At 47.8% G+C, this 17,061-nt stretch overlaps 1 non-coding gene across 1 annotated transcript; it reads left to right on the forward strand.

Moving 5' to 3' along the window:
• Positions 1–11,556: 11,556 nt before the first annotated feature.
• Positions 11,557–11,663, forward strand: LOC130034901 (U6 spliceosomal RNA). Its single transcript, XR_008794197.1, has one exon. It is a non-coding gene; the product is annotated as a U6 spliceosomal RNA (small nuclear RNA).
• The last annotated feature ends 5,398 nt before the right edge of the window (positions 11,664–17,061 follow it).

Here is a 17,061-nt window from a genome sequence, read left to right on the forward strand (position 1 = left end):
TATGGTCCCCTGAGCACCGCCAGGAGTAATTCCTGAGTGCAGAGCCAGGAGGAACCCCTGAGCACCGCAGGGTGTGACCCCCCAAAAAAAGCAAAAAGAAAAAAGAGATAAGGTACTTAAAAGAGACCAAATTTGCCGTTCAGTATTATGATTCTTAATTGGCTGCAGCTCAAAATAATCCACCCTTCAGATGACACATTTTGGAGAGGCTTATTCTGAAAGAGACCACCCGTTCCTCATTTAGGAAACTGGATAGTATTAAAAATTTCTGATTTATCTTTAGTAGCATTCTTTACAAACGGGGGTGTTTAGTTTGTGCAGGAGAGGTAAATCTTGAAAGATTTTTAAAATTGAATCACAGTGAGATACAGTTACACAGCTTTCATGATTGAGTTTCAGTCATACAATGTTCCAACACCCGTCCCTCTAGTAGTGTACATTTCCCACCACCAATATTCCCTGTATCCCTCCTGTCACCACCCCCCCCCCATAGCCTGCCTCAGTGGCAGGCACTTTTCCTCTCTCTCTCTCTCTCTCTCTCTCTCTCTCTCTCTCTCTCCCCCCCACACACACACACACACACACACACACACACACACACTTTTGGGCATTATGGTTTGCAATACAGATACCGAGAGGTCATGATGTTTGGTCCTTTGCCCACTTTGAAAAAAATATTTTTAAAAGGTGTATATATGTTCTCTTACAAAGGTCAAAATGTATAGTAAGTCCATATTTGCTGAATAATTAACCTCATTCTTTTTTTATATTTTTAAATTTTTATCAGTGAGATATCATGAGGTACAGTTGCAGACTTACAAATTTTTGTGCTTGGGTTTCAATTATACAATGATCAAATACCCATCCCTCCACCAGTGCCCATTTCCCACCACCATGGATCCCAGTATCCCTCCCACCTCCCATCCCCCCATCCCACCCTGCCTCTGTGGCAGGGCATTCCCTTTTGTTCTCTCTCTCTTATTGGGTGTTGTGGTTTGCAAAAGAGGCAATGGGTGACAATCATGTTTAGTCTATAATCTACTTTCAGCATGCTTCTCCCATCCTGGGAGGATCCTCCCAACACCCTTTATTTGGTGTTCCCTTCTCTACCTGAGCTCCCTTTTCCCCTAATGTGTGGCTGGCCTCCAAGCCATGGAGTAAAATTCCTGGTACTAATATCGGCCATTCTTGGGTGTTAGTCTCCTATTTTGTTACTTTATGTTCCCCAGATGAATGCAATCTTTCTATGTCTTTCCCTTTCTTTCTGAGTCATTTTGCTTAACATGATACTTTCCATGAAAAAAAGCCCTACTGAGATAAATCCTGATATAAAAATGGTGGAAACGCCTTGAGTCTGTGGCCTTGGTGAGGGAACACTTACTTCACTAAAGGGTGGGAATGTGTGTTGGAGCTGACGTGATAGCACAGCGGGTTGGGCATTTGCCTTGCACATAGCTGACCTGGGTTCGATCCCGGCATCCCGTATGGTCTCCGAGCACCATGAGGGGGGATTCCTGAGAGCAGAGCCAGGAGCAACCTCTGAACATCACTGGGTATGACACCTCCTCCCCCCTCCCCCCAAAAAGGAATAAGAACAACAAAAGGATGGGGATGTGTTTTGAGGAATATGCTATAGGTGACATTGTAAGTGTGCAAATGTGGTACTTGTGTTAACACAAGATCCATTGGACAGTCTCCTGCACATGGAGGCCAGAGTTACATGCAGAGTATAAAGAGACATGTGACTCTTGGCTTTTGAAATGCTTTAGACTAAGAACTAAATTTTTAAAAATGTATTTATTTTGCTTTTTGGGTCACATCCCGCGATGCACGGGGCTTACTCTAGGTTCTGCACTCAGGAACTACTCCTGGCAGTGCTTGGGGGCCCGTATGGGATGCTGGGGATCAAATCCTGGTTTGGCTGCCTGCAAGGCAAACGCCCTACCCACTGTATTATTGATCTGGTTCTGAACTAAATTTGCTTTATTTAAGAAAATGAATGGGTGGCTGGAGAGAAAGTACAGGGACTAAGACTTTCCTTGCCTTCTGCTGACCCTGGTTCGTTCCCTGGCAACACATATGGTCCCCTGAACACAGAGTCAGGAATAGACCCTGAGAGTCACTGAGTGTGGCCCACATCCTACACTATACCCTCCCCTCCCAAAAGGTAAAGAAATGGGGTCTAATGTGCATCACTGATCTGTGATATCTGTGGCCGTGTGATCCTGCCACCAGATTGTTTTATTCAAGATTGTGGTAATGATGTTAATTGTCCAAAATTAGCAACAGTGGAATATCTTCTCTAAGAAACTTTTTTTTTATTCCACAATTGCCTTATTCCCAAATTGTATTTGAGAATATTGTTTCTTCAGATTGCATTTTCCAACCTTTTGTGCTGTATGTGGCCATAAGATTATTATATTGAAGAATATTATGCTGGTGATTTTATAGGAAGCTAATTAGGATTGTGCCATTACTAATTGTGAATGATAATTTCTAAAATCTTGACCTGTCTCTTCACACTGAACGTTTCCTAGGGCTACAGAAAGCATCCATATTCGTTTGGGTTTGGTTTATCTTGAATGCAAAACATAAATTATAATGTTTAAATAATAATTATAATAAATATATTGAACTAGGGGAAAATTAGGAGCATGCAAACTACGAAGGAGGAAGTGTATATGTGTGTGACGTGGCTGTGTGTATGTAACGCCTTTCATCTGAGCACAGTGGGTAAAGCATTTGCCTTGCATGCAGCCGACATGGCTGACCTGAGTTCGATTCCTCCGCCCCTCTTGGAGAGCCCTGCAAGCTACCAAGAGTATCTCGCCCGCACAGCAAAGCCTGGCAAGCTCCCCGTGACGTATTCAATATGCCAAAAACAGTAACAACAAGTCTCATGATTTGTTGTGAGACGTTACTGGTGCCCACTCGAGCAAAATCAATGAACATCGGGAGGACAGTGCTACATCAGAAGGAACAGGAAGTCCTAGGCCAAGCATCACACAAAATCTGTTAGTTTTTGTGCTGACCAGCAGTGAAAGAGATTCATGGCTTACATATATATTTTTCTACACTTCTTTCTGTGAATTTCACTTCAGCCTCTGATGGTTACATAACCATCATGTCATTTCAGGCATCGATTTGCCTTTCTTAGATAATTGTGAAGGTCGGACATTTTTTTTCACAAGTATGATTAATTTCATAGAACATTATATCGTTGTTCTTGATATGTTTTGTCTGATTTTTCTGTTGTCTTTTCCTAAACGACTTTTAATTAATTTTTTTTATATTGGTGTGAATTTTGTTTTTGCTGCTATGTCTACTGTGTCTTTTTGGTGATCTTTTAAAATTTAGTTTCTTGTTTTTCTTTTACTCTATGTGGTTGATATTTTTTTTTGGTTCTGTGGCATAACTATGTTCCTGTTCTGAACCACAGAGATGTTTTCTTCAATAAATTTAGTTATTAAAAGACAGCATGTGGAGGTATGGTGCCGCCAGCAGGTCAGTCTGTGCCTGTGAGGCGAGTGCATCAGCAGCCTGATGGCGCCTTCAGACTTCCAGATACCCCAAAATTGCTGCTGTGCCTTTGGCCAGACCCCAAAAACTTGGGGCAAAGTTTACCAAGAAAGTAAACGGCCAAAAGTTAGGTATGTGGGAGACACACCCAGAAACCACCTCCGACTCAGCTATATAATTGGAGGCATGGCCTCTCTGATTCCTGATTGAACTGATTAATGGCCCTGATCCCAGAGACTCAGAAACAAATCTCGAAACCCAGCGGCATTTGGCAGAAATGCGACCAGTCCCTGCAGTAGGTTACCGGTGCTGGGCCAACCCAGGTGGGAATAGGTTTCGTGCCTTGGCCTGTTCCCCCCGGCGGCCCAATGGCCACCATCCTTCAGAGGCCACTGGACAGTCAGGTTTGGGCTCCCAGTGACGAGACATGAAGGGCCTTCACGGGATGGGGGTGGAGCCGGGCCTGTCCTCCCCACCCCAATGAGACCCCAAGTCATCGCCCACGAACGGCCTCTCTGGCACCTGATCAAGCTGCTTAACGGCCATGATCCCAAAGACTCAGAAACAAATCTTGAAACCCATTGCCTTTTGGCAGAAATGCGTCTGGACCCTGCAGTAGGTTACTGTCACCCGGCCACCCCAGGGGGGAAAGGGTGCTGTCCCTCCACCTGCCTCCCCCTGGCGGCTCCGTGGCCGTCATCCTCCAGAGGCCATTGGACAGTCAGGTCTGGGCCCGCGGTGCGAAACTTGTTGGGCCTCGCAGGATGGGGGTGGAGCCGATCCTGGTCTCCCCGTCCCAACTAGGCTCCAAGTCATCGCCCACGAACGGCCTCTCTGGCTCCTGATCAAGCTGCTCAACGGCCATGATCCCAGAGACTCAGGAGCAAATCTCAAAACCCAGTGGCTTTTGGTAGAAATCCCTCCAGATTTAAGTGTTAAAATTTCAAAATTTCAAAATCACATAGCCCTACTGCAGCCACATGACATCATATGTTATTCATAACCAGCAATAGAACACAAATTGTCTACTGTTGCTTTTTCAGCAGATCTGAGTGTTGGGGTAAAATCTCAAATAATAATGGTGGGTCTGGTGTCAAAATATTGAATGTGATCAAAGTAGAGAGAGAGTAATGTGGAAATCATCTGCCCCACAGGGAGGGGGAGGGTGTGGGATGGGGGTGTACTGGGGTTTTTGGTGGTGGAGAATGGGCACTGGTGAAGGTATGGGTGTTTCATTGTATGACCGAGACTTAGGCCCGAAAGCTTTGTAACTGCTTTCACGGTGATTCAATAAATAAAATTATAAAAAATGAAAAAAAAAAGATAAGGTGGAGTTCATGCCCAATTCAATCAGTCTAACCAATGGCTGAATAAATAGCAGTACTCCTACATAAAAAAAAAATAAATAAAATCTGGGGGCTGGAGAGATAGCACAGCGGGTAGGGTGTTTGCCTTGCACACGACCGACCCGGGTTCGATTCCCAGCATCCCATGTGGTCCCCCGAGCACCGCCAGGAGTGATTCCTGAGTGCAGAGCCAGGAGTAACCCCTGTGCATGGCCAGGTGTGACTCAAAAAGCAAATAAATAAATAAATAAATAAATAAAATAAAATCTGAGTTTTGACTCGGGGGGGGGGGAAAGACAGCCTGTGGGCTGGAGAGATAGCACAGTAGGTAGGGCCCTTACCAACCCAGGTTCTTACCCAACACCATATATGGTTCCCCAGAGCACTGCATAGAGCCGGGAGTAGTCTGGTGTGGGTCTCTTCATGGAAAGAAAAAAAAAATTTTGAACTCTTCAGAAAATCTAGTTTGGCTGCTATGATTCTGCAAAATTGCCGGACTCTTGACCTGTTACCGGCTGGTCTTCACACATTGTTGCTGGTGTATACAGCTGGTGGTTCCTACTTGGATGTCCCATCAGTTAGATTGTACCCACAAAAATGTTCAAAATTTTATTGTCTGACAAAGAAGAGTACTATGCAGCTGCCAGATGGCAAGAAACACAATTTGCTGACCAGCAATGTGTTAAAGAAGGAATATTATTTTTCTTACAAGTTTAGGCAGTGTCAGGAAGACAACAACGGGTTGTTGGAACAGGCTCCCCCAATCTGAGACTAGGGTCAACAGATGCTTGGAATCTTCCTCATTCCTTGGATTCTTCTCCTCCTGGTTAGTGACTAGCCAACTAAAGCTTCTGCTTGTCCGCTACCTGTTTGGAATACTCACCAGATTTGTCTATAGCAGACGCCAAAGTTTTTAGACCAAACCGATGCTGTTAAAGTGATGAAAGCCATTTTTAAGCACAGAATGTTTCTATCAAGACCAGGTAGACGGAAGCTTCTACTCTGCTAGGCAAGACTGCGCCCAGTCTCAGCAGGAGGTAATTACAGAAGAACGTGACCTCAGCTCTGGTTCCCAGGAAATATCTTGAGTAAGAAATCTCTCTTGGGGAGATTTTAGGGAACCGGAGTTCAAATCCGTCCATTCTTGTTCTGCTCCAAACAACTTGCCTGAACTGTCTTGTAAAACTAATGCCAATCCCTGAGCTAGCAATAAAAACATTAAAAAAACTGCAGGACCTGGCTGAGATTTAGAGAAGGAGGCAACATTCCATAATGGATCCTGGACTAGACTCTGACTGAGGGAGGTGGTTACCAGACAAAATGTGGGGGAAATCAAGCTGGTTAGACCTGTGACTACTCAGAAAGATGATCCCTATGTTGGGTTGTGTGTGTGTGTGTGTGTGTGTGTGTGTGTGTGTGTGTGTGTGTGTGTGTGGTTTTCAGAGCTCTGGCAGCCAAAGACCTCCAGAACCAGCCACAACCATCCTGAGACCACTCTCCACACGCACGAAGGTACCGGCAGAGGAACAAAGCATGAGGGTCCTGGGGCTGAGATCTCCAAGCCTGCTCGGATCGGGGCTGAGAGTCCTCCACCCAGATCCTCCATCTTCCAGTAGGCAGGGGTCACACCCACCAACTGGCCCCCTGGCACCGTGTAATCCCATCAACGGCCAAGACCCAGACTATAAAACCCAGCTCTTGGAAGCTGACATCTTATTATCTCGTTCTTGCTTTGGACAACCTGGCAGGCTACCGAATGTAATCCACCCACATGGCAGAGTCTGGCAAACTCCCTGTGGTGTATTCAATATGCCAAATGCCAGTAACAATGAAGGGTCTCATTCTCCTAACCCTGAAAGAGCCTTGAATATGGCACTTTTTAAAAAATCTCAGGACTAGGACGAAGGAGACGTTACTGGGGCCTGCTCGGGGCAATCGACGAATAACAGGATGGTCGTGATAGTGATCGTTTCAGGGCCACACCTGGTGGTGCTCAGGACTTACGGCTGGCTCTGAGCTCAGGATCACGCCTGGTGGACTGGGGGGACCATATGAGGTGCCGGGTGTTGAACCTGGATCAGCCACATGCAAAGCAAATGCTCTATCTGCTGTACTATAGCTCTGGCCCCCAAAGCCGATTCCTCTTAGAAACCGGAAGCTGTGGTTCACCATGCAACGAAGCCACTCCTCAGCCCTCAGGCCTCGTTGCTCACCACCTAAGTGCCCCTTTCCAACATCCTCTCTTGCTTTGTCAGTTTCCCAGTCTGTCAGGATAAATCTTGAATGTGGCCAGAGTGATAGCATAGTGGGGACGGTGCTTATTTGCACACAGTGGACTTGGGTTCGATCCCTGGCACCCATATGGTCCTTGGAGCCCGCCAGGAGTGATTTCTGAGTGCAGAGCCAGAAGTAACTCCTGAGGACTGCTGGGTGTGGCCCCCAAAACCAAACAAACAAACAAACCCAAAAATCCTTCTTGAGTGTTAGATAAGAACTACCTTTGGGCCTCCCGGAGGGATAGCCCTATAATACTTCCACAAAATTTGTGTTTAATGGAGTCTTTTTTCTGTTGTCTTCATAAATGGATTTCCTCTTATTTTAGTCGGATATAATCACTAATTTTATTCACAAAATGTCTGTATCCAACAGTTTTTGGTATATATTATTTTTAAACAGTAACAAGTAAGCTCACTGATGACTCTCTGGGTTCAGTTCGGTTACATTTGGGCGACATTAGGATAACTCCCCTTTTTTCTTGTTTTGGGGCCATACCAGGCTATGCTCAGGGATTACTCCTGGCTCTGTGCTCAGGAGTCACTCCTAGTGTTTCTCAGAAGACCATATGTGGTGCCAGGGGTCAAACCAGGTTGGCAACTTGCAAGGCAAGAACTTCACTTCTGTCCTATCTCTCCAGGCCAAAGGGAGCTATTTTTTATCACCCTTCCAATGTTCCCATTGCCCGTGGGGTTGAGGGTCTTATTTAAGGCTTAGCTGATGGGGCTGGAGCCAGGAGCACAGCGGGGAGGGCGTTTGCCTTGCACACAGCCGACCAGAGTTCGATTCCCAGCATCCCATATGGTCCCCTGAGCACTGCCAGGGGTAGTTCCTGAGTGCATGAGCCAGGAGTAACCCTTGTGCATCGCCGGTGTGACCAAAAAAGGAGAAAAAAAAAAGGCTTAGCTGGATCGGATTATAGATCCATCTTCCAGAACAGATAGGTGTCCCTCAAGATGAGTAGAAATCCAGTAGAGGAACTTCTCTAAAGGTAAAAAAGGTAAAGGCCCTCCCGTTGATCGTCGATTTGCTCGAGCGGGCCCAGTAACGTCTCCATTGGAGACTTTGTTGTTACTGTGTCTGGCATATCGAATACTCTCGGTAGCTTGCCGGGCTCTCCGAGAGGGGCGGAGGAATCGAACTCGGGTTGGCCATGTTGGCTGCGTGCAAGGCAGACGCCCTACCCGCTGTGCTATCGCTCCAGCAAGCTCATTTTGACATCTTGTGGGTCACACATTTTTAAATGTTTGTAAAATCTTGGCGGGAGCGATAGCACAGCGGGTAGGGCATTTGCCTTGCATGCAGCCCATGCGGCCGACGACCCGAATTCGATTCCTCTGCCCCTCTCGGAGAGCCCGGCAAGCTGTATTCATCATGCCAAACACAGTAACAAGAAGTCTCACGATGGAGCTGTTATTGAGCCCGCTCAAGCAAATCGATGAACAAGGGGAGGACAGTGCTACAGGGCTACAGTAAAATATTACCGTGAACCTTTTCATTTAGAATCCTATTTAAACAGGGTTAGAAGTTAGAAAGGGGCATCCCTGCCCATGGGTAGGTCTGTGAACTACAATACCCAGCATGCCTTGCACCTCCCGGAGGAAAGATGCTTTCTCTCCTCCTCCCCCAGCCTTCCCCTCAGAACAGGGAAGGAGAGACCCCAAGGTTTATCTAAGGAAAATCTTGGATTCAGGAAAGTACACAAGGACCTCACCATCAGCCACACACTTTTTGATCTCTCTCTCTCTCTCTCCCTTGTTCTGTTAGTGAATAAACCGTGTTTGGGGTTGAAATAATTGATGGCTTTTGTTTGAGGTCAGTTTTATGTGGTGTCTTAAACTCAGTGAGTAGGTATTCTATAAATATACTTCTTATTAACTCGTCTCAACATGCAAAATGACTCTCACCACCTCTGGTGAGAAGAGAAGAGTGCAGTCTTCTGCCCCCGCGCCTGACTGTCCTCGCTCGCCGGGAGCCCTTGGAGGGGAGCGGGTTAAGCTTTCCTCCCCGTCCCGACCAGGGCTCCGGCAGCCAAAGACCTCCAGGACCAGCCACCACCATGCCGAGACCTCTCTCCGCACACATGAAGGTACTGGCAGAAGGACAAAGTCACGAGGGTTCCGGGGCCGAGATCTCCAAGCCTACTCGGATTTGGGCCGAGCATCCTCCACCCAGATCCTCCAAATTCCAGTAGGCGGGGGTCACACCCACCAACTGGCCCCCTGGCGCCGTGTAATCCCATCAGCGGCCAAGACTCAGAGACTATAAAAACCAGATCCCGGAACCCTTATTATGACATCTTATTATCTCATTCCTACTTTGGACAAACTGGCAGGTTACCGAATGTAGCCTGCCCACAGGGCAGAGTCTGGCAAACTCCCCTTGGCATACCCAATATGCCAAATACCAGTAACAATGATGGGTCTCATTCTCCTAAAGAGCCTTGAATATAATCTCAGGGCTAGGATGAAGGAGATGTTACTGGGGCCTGCTCGAGGCAATCGACGAATAACAGGATGATTTGTGATTTGTGATTTGTGATGAACTCATTTGACAAAAATCTTTTCTGCTTTCACTGAGTTCTTAATAGCACGACTCTTAACTGAGCCGGTTTTGTTCAACTGTCTGGTTTGTGGATTATTTGTATCTTTAGTTCAGATTATTTTAGTTTTATATATTTTGAAACTTCAGTTTTTTGTTTTGTTTTGTTATTGGACCACAGCCAGCGATGCTCAGGGGTTAATCCTGATGTAGGCAGGTAGATAGGGAAAGGCTCTCTGCAATGAAAAAAAGTCTCATAGAAGAAGTATTCTAGGACTGACCCACCCTGTGGACACAGAGAATAAAGACTTGATAAGACCATCCCTAGACCCTGAAGATATGGGCCTTCTCCCCATGAAATTCCTCCTTTCCGAAAACCCCCCTTTCAATCCGGTTGACTCCAGCGACCCAGCCCCAAGGAGATTCCAGAACATTCTGAGTCAGAAGGATCTATAAGAGCCAGCTCGAGAGCCCACTTGGCGCTCTCTCCACCCTCGGAGAAGCCCGCGTTCCCTCTGGATGCGTTACTCTCTCTTACTATCTGCTTATCCCTTTCTCTCCCTCTCCAAAAGCTTCCAAATAAAACCTGTTACTTCACTGCTCGTCTACTCCTGAAATTCTTTTCTGCGAGCGAGACAAGAACCCCAGAAACCTCGGGTAAGGCTTGGGACTGGTCTCTCCTTTCCTACAAAGAGCGAATTCTCGCCCCAACTTGAGTCCGTGGCTCCCCGAGCAATCGGGTGGCGGGGATTAACTCCTGTGCCGAGAAGATCAAGTGGACTTCAGGTGTGGCTTGACAGCCACCTTGTGGGGCTGGCGGGGCTTAGGCCCATGCCGAGCAGGTGCTCACTGCAGACTTTACCGGTCCTAGCCTACCCAGGGTCCCCGGGTGGCAGAGGCGGGTGGGGAGAAAGTGACCCTCTTTCTCCTCCCCACTTCACATAAGTCACCCATGGGGCCCACCGACATCAATCCTAGCTCTGCAATCAGGGCTGACTCCTGGCGGGCTGGGAGCCATATGAGGTGCTGGGAACGGAAGTGGCTGGGCCTTGAGCAAGGCAAACACCCACTTGCTGTACTGTCTCTCTGGCCTTGATCAACTTTGTTATTAAGGAATAAACTTTTTGTATTATTTGGTTGATTGGTGGATTAACTTTACAAGCTAAAAGTTCCAGTTGTAAATCTCTAGTAATATTTTATTGTTGTTTACGCAGTTGTTACATGACAGGGACAAATGGAGACGTTACTGGCCGGCTCGAGCGAATCGATGAACAATAGGGTGATAGTGATAGTGATGGTGACGCAGTTGTTAATTTAACTTAGTAACTCTGTAATGCCTCTCGGAGAGCCTGGCAAGCTACCGAGAGTATCCTGCCGGCATGGCAGAGCCCGGCAAGCTACCGGTGGTGTATTCGATATGCCAACAACAGTAACACTAACGGGTCTCATTCCCCTGACCCTGAAAGAGCCTCCAATATGGCAGTGTTAGGAAAGACAAGTAAGGAGAAGTTGCTAAAATCTCAGGGTTTGGGATGAATGGAGACGTTACTGGCGTCCGCTAGAATAAATCGATGAATAACGGGATGACAGTGATACAGTGATACAGAACTCTGTAATAATTCGCGGTGATCAAATATTTTTTTAATTATCCAAGAAAAGTTCTTCCTTTATAAATTATTTTTTAAAAGGTTTTTTCTTTTTTGGTCACACCTGGCGATGCTCAGCGGTTACTCCTGGCTCTGCCCTCAGGAATTACTCCTGGTGGTGCTTGGGGGACCATATGGGATGCTGGGAATCAAACTTGGGTTGGCTGAGTGCAAGGCAAACGCCCTACCCGCTGTGCTATCACTCCAGCGCCTTAGAAGTTTTAATACCAGTGCTCTCTTCGGCAGCACATATGCTAAAATTGGAACGATACAGAGAAGATTAGCATGGCCTCTGCGCAAGGATGACACGCAAATTTGTGAAGCGTTCCATATTTTTGTGTTGGGAGGATCCTCCCAGGATGAGAGATGCGTGCTGAAAGTAGATTATAGACCGAACATGATTGACACTTAATGCCTCTTTTGCAAACCACAGCACCCAAAAGGAGAGAACAAAAGGGAATGCCCTGCCACAGGGGTGGGGTGGGATGGGGGGGGGGATGGGAGGGATGCTGGGACCACTGGTGGTGGAGAATGGGCACTGGTGGAGGGATGGGTATTTGATCATTGTATAACTGAAACCCAAACACAAAAATTTGTAAATCTACAACTGTACCTCATGGTGTTTCACTAATAAAAAAAAAAGTTTTAATACCAATTTTCTGCCTGGTGCTCTTGGTAAGGACACCTGTGACAGGCCTGGAAGGGTCCTGTAATCTAGGGCACACATTACGGAGCTGTCAGCCACATTTGCTACCAAACACCTGAAATATGGTTGCCAGAGAGAGGTGTGCTCTAAGAGGAAATCGCATGCCAGAATCAACCCCCGCTCCCCTCAGTTTTGTGGGACAGAAATAAAGTTGGTGGGCCCCCATGGGTGGCTTATGTGAAGCAGAGAGGAGAGAGGCCACTTTCTCCCCATCCACCTCTGCCACCCTGGGACTGGCTGGGACGGCTAGGACTGACTGACATAGGCCTCTGTGTGACAAGGATCAGAGCCCTGCCAGCCCCACTAGGTGGCCATCAAGCCACACCTGACACCCACTTGGCCTTTTCTGTCCCGGGTTTAATTCCCACCACCCAGTTGCTCCGGGAGCCACAGACTCAGGCTGGAGCGAGGAATTGCTCTTTTGCAGGAAAAGAAAGCCGGTCCTAAGCCCTACCCAGGCCTTCTGGTCCTTGTCCTTGTCCTTGTCCTTGTCACAGGAAAGAATTTCAGGAGTAGAAGTCAATGAGGCTTTTTTTTTTTCTTTTGGGTCACACCTGGTGATGCACAGGAGTTACTCCTGGCTCTGCACTCAGGAATTACCCCTGGTGGTGCTCAGAGGACCATATGGGATGCTGGGAATCGAACCCCAGGTCGGCCGCGTGCAAGGCAAATGCCCTACCCACTGTGCTATCTCTCCAGCCCCTCAATGAGGCTTTTTGAGGAAACGGAGGAAAGGAGAGAGAGTAACGTGCTCAAGGGAGAACACGGGCTTCAACAAGGGTGGAGAGAGCCCAGTACACATCTCAAGAGGGGAGATGCAGCTGACACATGTGTTTCCCATGTGGACACAAACAGCACACGGGCTCGGGCAGCATGTGCACGTGCTTCCTGTGTTCAAGTTGGCTTTTCTAGTTTTTTCCCCCAAGCTGCCCAACATGGGACTTCCTAGTTAGCTAAGAGCCTGTTGCTAAGGGTGGTTGCCAAGGGGGTAGAGTTGGGAGTGGTTGATGGTCTTTGACATTCCTTCCCTTGGTCTTTGTTCCTGCAGGGGCTTCTCTTGGAGTCGGGTCCTGCCTTCTCTGGGTCTGTTGTCCCCAGAGGAAGGTCTTATCAGGCCTTAGTTCCTGTGTCTGCAAGGTGGACTATTTGCAGTCTTGGGCTATTGGTTTTATTACTTCCTAGGAATTCCATTGCCACGGGGGCCCTTTACAATCCACCTGCCTATATTAGAAGTATATATAAAAAAATTCAATAACTTGATATTAGTTGTCAATGTAATAATGTTTGAAACCATAGATGTGTTGAGGAGAGACACACACACATAAATACATATGTGTATATATGTATATACATATATACATGCGTATATATATATATACATGCATGCGTATATACATATACATATATATATATATAATGTTTTTTGGGTCACATCAAGGGTTATTCCTGGTTCTGCACTCAGAAATCACTCCTGGAAAGCTCGGGGACTATGTGTGATGCCGGGATCAAACCCAGGTTGACTGTATGAAAGACAAGTGCTGTACTATTTCTCTGATCCATGATTGATTTTTTTTCCTATTTTTTTCTATTCCATTTGACCATTTCCTACTCGAATTTGTCTCACTGGTGAATTAATTAATTCTCACTGAGGAAAAAAGTTGATTAATTCCTACTATCTAGTGTGTTGCTAAGATCTATTAAAAATCTATTAAAAATCAAAAAGGTTGGGACTGGAGCAATAGCACAGCGGGTAGGGCGTTTGCCTTGCACGTGGCTGACCCGGGTTCGGTTCCCAGCATCCCATATGGTCCCCTGAGCACCACCAGGGGTAATTCCTGAGCGCAGAGCCAGGAGTAACCCCTGTGCATTGCTGGGTGTGACCCAAAAAGCAAAAAAAAAAAAAAATTAAAAAGGTTTTCTTGCCCTTTATACCAATGACCTTACTGTAGCTGTTAATAACAGAGTAAGCGCTGTTAGATATAGGCTAAGTAATTAGCCTCACATGGAAATTGGAGTGGAAATTGATCCTGAAAGTCTGCATTTCTGCCGACTGAAAAAATATTCTTCCGAGGTACTTCACTGCCTCGCAGTCTGCAGGAACAAGCCTTCCAGGGCTCTCTGCTGTCCCTCGCCTTCGAAGACCTCTGCTCACAAAGTCATTTGCAGTCATGTCTCCCGGAGGAAGAAGATCCATTTGGTCAGTTGTCTAGGTAACTTGTCATTGTTTCACCGGTGATTTCCTTCTTAACACAGTTATTCACACAACATCCACAAGTCCCAGAGCTGAAGGGTGAGGAGGAGACAGCCACTGCAGGAACCCAGTGACAACTCAGAGAAACTCTCGGTAGAATGCCTTAGGCTTGCTCATCACATGTTCTCATCATCTACTCTTGTGTTAGGTATTTGCGTGTGTGTGTGTGTGTGTGTGTGTGTGTGTGTGTGTGTGTGTGTGTGGCGGACCTTATAGCCCTGAAACTATTCTGAGCAGGAATTTGGGGGATAGGAAGGGGGGTAGCACACAGATAGTGTTCAGAGGCTGTTCCTGGTTCTGTGCTCAGAAGTGTCCCCTGGACGTGACCATATGTGGTGCCAGGGATTCGAACCCGTGTGGCTAGGAAGAAGGCAAGCACCTGTACTCTGGTGCTTTCTCTCCACCTCATATTTTTGTGCCAGCAGATATTGGGTAACCAAACCTCTAATATTCCCTGGAAAACTATTGCAAATGACCCCATCAGAACAATGTGGAAATAGGTTTTTGTTTGTTTTTTAAGACGAATGGCTCTTTTTTCTTTTTTGGGTCACACCCAGTGATGCACAGGGGTTCCTCCTGGCTCTGCACTCAGAAATTACTCCTGGCGGTGCTCAGGGGACCATATGGGAAGCTGGGAATCGAACCCGGGTTGGCTGCATGCAAGGCAAACGCCCTACCTGCTGTGCTATCTCTCCAGCCCACGAATGGTTCCTCTTAAGCTGAGCAGGCCTAGAAGTTTCCTGTTATTACTTGACTCACAGCAAGTACAGTGCTTCCCAGATTCTCATCATTGACAGAGCACCTGTAGAACTTCTTAACTTCGTGCCTGAAATTTTCATCAATTTGGCATCTCTGTGCTCAGTCCTGAGACAGTCGAGTCTGGCCGCAGGCATGGCGGCAGCTGTAGGGGAGTGAGAGTAGCTGCCAGTTCTGGCAGGGTGTGCACTTGGCCTAACCCCTTCAGACCTCGGCATTTCTGAGCTTTTCAGGAGTTCCAGGATGCCTCCCTGGGCCCTTGACCAAACAAACGCCTCCCCAAGCCTGGCTGTGCCCCGTCGGGGCTACTGGTGGTGGGGGCTGCATTCGTGAGGCTTTACTGGGTGTTTATCCCACCTTGGGGTGTTGGGCCGGGAGAGCAGAGCGGGTTTCTGAGATCTTGTGACCCGAGTTCGATTCCTCCGCCCCTCTCGGAGAGCCTGGCAAGCTACCGAGAGTATCTCGCCCGCACGGCAGAGCCTGGCAAGCTACCTGTGAAGTATTCGATACGCCAAACACAGTAACAACAAGTCTCATGATGGAGACGTTACTGGGCCCGCTCAAGCAAATCGATGAACAACGGGAGGACCGTGACCGTGATAAGTACAGCAGCTTAGGAGCTGACGGTCTCTGGTCTCTCCGACACTCAGCAAAGGAGAAAGGCTGACCACTAATGTTGGACAGTATTGGTCTAATGTGGGACCCCGTTTCCTTGCTCCTTCCCCTGAGTACGGGGCTGAGGGGACTTTCTGGAGGAGGCTTCTGGGACCTGCCTCCTCCAGCTCTTCTTCCTGGGGCGGCGTGAGGCTGGGGCGCTGCAGCTCTCTCCCCACATCTGTCTGTCCTCCTCGCGGGCTCTTGGGAAGAGTGGGCCCATGTCCCGGGCCCTCAGTGTGAGTGGCCCGACAATTCCCTGCAGGTAGGGGAGGAGAGGGCGCTGAGAGATGTGGGGGTGGGAGTTAAGGCTCAACAGGCCCCTCCTGCCACTCGCCTCTTCCACATGGAGAAACTGAGGTTCCACAGTAGTCTAACAGGGTTATGAGTGTGTGTGTGTGTGAGAGAGAGAGAGAGAGAAAGAGAGAAAGAGAGAGAGAGAAAGAGAGAGAGATTAAGGGAATGTGTCTCTGAGGGAGTGTGTGAGGGAGTCTATAAGGGAGAGTGTGTGAATGCATGCGTGAGGGAGTCTGTGTGTGGGTGTGTGTGTCAGTGGGAGTGTGTCTGTGAGGAGCGTGTGTGAGGGAATGTGTGTTATAGAAGGGAGGTATGTCTATATGGCATCCGTGAGGGAATGTTTCTGTCGTGAAGGAGAGTGCGTGTGAGGGAATGTGTGTGTGAATGTCTGGGAGTGTGTCTGCATGTGAAGTTGTGTGCGGGAGTGTAAGAGAATGTGTGAGAGAAGAAAAGGGTGTGTGTTGGGGGGTGTCTGTGACAGAGTGGGAGTGCGTGTTTGTGAGGGATTGTGTGTGTGTGTGTGTGTGTGTGAGAGAGAGAGAGAGAGAGAGAGAGAGAGAGAGAGAGAGAGAGAGAGAGAGAAATTAAGGGAATGTCTCTGAGGGAGTGTGTGAGTGAGGGAGTCTATAAGGGAGAGTGTGTGAATGCATGCGTGAGGGAGTCTGTGTGTGGGTGTGTGTGTCGGTGGGAGTGTGTCTGTGAGGAGCGTGTCTGTATGTGGAGTGTGTGTGTGTGTGTGTGTGTGTGTGTGTGTGAGGGAGTGTGTGTATCTTTGAGGGAGAGTGTGTGAGGGAATGTGTGTGATAGAAGGGAGGTGTGTCTATATGGCATCTGTGAGGGAGTGTTTCTGTAGTGAAGGAGAGTGCGTGTGAGGGAATGTGTGTGTGTGTGTGTGTGGGGTGTCTGCATGTGAAGGTGTGTGCGGGAGTGTAAGAGAATGTGTGAGAAAAGAAAAGGGTGTGTGTTGGGGGGGTGTCTGTGACAGAGTGGGAGTGCGTCTGTTTGTGAGGGAGTGTGTGTGTGTGTGTGAACAGTGCAGGTCCTGGGAACCCCCACAAATCACAGACCTGC

The sequence above is a fragment of the Sorex fumeus genome, unplaced genomic scaffold (assembly GCF_029834395.1).
Source record: "Sorex fumeus unplaced genomic scaffold, SorFum_2.1 ptg000061l, whole genome shotgun sequence".
NCBI lineage: Eukaryota > Metazoa > Chordata > Mammalia > Eulipotyphla > Soricidae > Sorex > Sorex fumeus.